The sequence below is a fragment of the Columba livia genome, chromosome 2, assembly GCF_036013475.1.
Source record: "Columba livia isolate bColLiv1 breed racing homer chromosome 2, bColLiv1.pat.W.v2, whole genome shotgun sequence".
In the NCBI taxonomy this organism is placed as follows: Eukaryota; Metazoa; Chordata; class Aves; order Columbiformes; family Columbidae; genus Columba; species Columba livia.
Window position 1 is genome coordinate 42,890,654 of NC_088603.1, and position 2,794 is coordinate 42,893,447.

Genomic DNA, 2,794 nt, shown 5'->3' on the forward strand with positions numbered 1-2,794 from the left:
CGGAAGGAGAGAGGCGGCCCCGCCGCCGGCCCGGGGCGGGGAGCGGACTGCAAATCCCGGCATGCAGCTGCGCCGCAGCCTCCGCCCGCCTCTCACAGGGGCGCGAAGAGGCCTCAAACATGCTCCTCCGAGTGAGCGCTGTGTGCAGGATAAAAAGGACATAAAGCTACTGGAGAGCGCTCAACGGAGGGCCACGAAGTTGGTGAAGGGTTTGGGGAGGAAGCCGTGTGAGGAGCGCCTGAAATCACTTGGTTTGTTCAGCCTGGAGAAGAGGAGACTAAGGGGAGACCTCATGGCAGCTACAGCTTCTTCACAAGGGGAGGAGGAGGGGAAGGTGCCAAACTCTTCTCTTTAGTGACTGGTGACAGAACCTAAGGGAATGGCAGGAAGATGTGCCATGGGAGGTTTAGGTTGGACATGAGGAAAAGGTTCTTCACCCAGAGGGTGGTGGAGCACTGGAACAGGCTCCCCAGGGAGGTGTCGCAGCCCCAAGCCTGACAGTGTTCAAGAAACTGGACGATGCCCTCAGACACATGGTGTGAACTGTGGGGTTGTCCTGTGCGGGGCCTGGGGTTGGACCCGATGATCTTTGTGGGTCCCTTCCAACTCAGGACATTCTGTGATTCTCTGCCCGCCAGTGGCTGCTCTGCCCATGCCCATGCTCTGCCCCACGGGCACGGCCGCCAGGCACAGCTGTGGGAGAAACTTCCCGTGCTCAGAGCAGCACCAAACTCCTCCGCCTGATTCAAAATAAGACCATAATAAAGCAGCAAAGTTCAGTTGCCTATTCCTGGGAAGCTGCCCCCCCAAGACAACAATGGCGCACGGGGGGGGAAGGCGGTTCAGCAGACAGAGTGCACAGGTTGCTCCGGGAGCTCCTGAACAGAATGTCGCATCCCGATCTCCCCCCGTTTATATTCTTGAAACTATTTCCAGCTTCTTGAGAAGTTTACACCTGTGCACAATTGAAGAGCTAGAAAGCCACGATGTAACATTTTGCATTCATTTTTTATTATTATTTTTATTTTTTGCAAGCACAGGCAAAGTGCAAAGGCAGAGGCGAAGGGCAGTGCACAGTGTCCTGCTGCACCGGCATCACAAGGGCACCACATGTAACCTCATCTCACGAAAACGCAGCTTTTTCTCCTTGGCCAATTTCAAAGTAAAACAAGAATAAATCACAATTCAGGACCTCTGCTTTAGGGATAAACACAAGCTGAGTCAGCAAGGCCAATGTAGATCTACAGGAATGAGCAACTGTACTGTTCAAAACTAATTTAAAACTAAGAGGAGTTTCTGTCTAAAAAAAATAAGCAGTTTGCTTTTATATTATGAGAGCTCTCGGGCAGCGTCTCAAAGGACATTTTGCAACTGTGTCACAAAGTCAGCTGCAGCAAGGGAAGTGCATTAGCATGCCAAACCTACTTATACAGGGATGAATACTGCAGTGTTGTGTACTCCTTAAATACTTAAAGAACAAATGGAAACAGGACCTCACGATCTGCTGAGGGGGAGGAATTGTTATTTGGACAAGACTCTCATTTAAAAAAACCCAACAAAACAACAAACCAAACAACCAAAGCCTGCAGAACCAGAACACTGGACAAAGAACAAAACAAGACGTCCATTAATCATGTTCGCAGACCTCAAAACAACTTTTCAAAGTTTTCAGCGTACTACCATTATTAAGATTTTCAGCGGAAGTTTAGGTTAGATGTTAACTTTGCCGTTTTGTTTTTTGTTTGTTTGTTTTTTAATGAGCCAAAGTAGTACAGTGGTCTGTTTTAAGCTGTATTTAAAATCCTTTATAGCATAAGTAGTACCCTTCTTTTAAGGTCCAAAAATACCATTTCCAAGTTAACACCTCTTCATGATAATTAATATGGCATGGATACAAATGAGTTTGCATGTCATTAAGTTGCAGAACAGAGGTTTTATCGCATAAATTAGCAACGATTTGAAATAGTGCTATTATGAAATCCAGAACTAAAGATTAAGGATTTGGGCTATCAAATATGTCCACTATGTTTGTGAGTAGCATGCATACATTAATTATCACACTTCTTTTTATCTATGTAATTTGTAGTCTTTTTCCCATAGTTGGGGTCAAATATGCAGAGAAATTTTAAAAACCCACAGAACTAACAAACAAATAAACAAAAAAACCCTACCCCCAAGCAATGGCCAATATTGTAAACCCTGGTGGTACACATCAAAAACCAGCTTAAAGACAGTAATATTAATGTCAGAATTTATTCCCATGGTAGAGAGTCTGGGGTTTTTTTGTTGAAATGTTGAACATTTAAGTGGACAACAGTTCATAGTGTCAGTCATCATCTTTTCTGAAAAAGATACTTTGATTTCTGAAGAGAGAAAAACTAATTTATTATCACCCCATTTATACGCAAAGTACTAGAAAAGGGTAGGGATGAAAAAGCAGGTGTAGCACATAGAGTCAAATATATTGCCAGGCACAAGCATAAGCCTGCAGAACCAGAACACTGGACTTTTTAAACAAAACAAGAAAACCCTACCAAAACCAAATCCCACATCTTTTTGAACTCCTGCAAATACTTCAACACAACAAATGACCACAGGAATGTGGGCCAGAACACACAGTGTCAAAAGGTATATCGGTAACTGAGACCAGTAACTTTTCAGTACTGACTACATTCTGCTTTGATGACCCAACAGAGAAATATACCCCTTAAATAAACTGATTCCATAGCTTGTTTTTCAGATTTACAGAAAGACTATGTGTTCTACTACAAAACAAAAAAGTTAAAAATTCTAT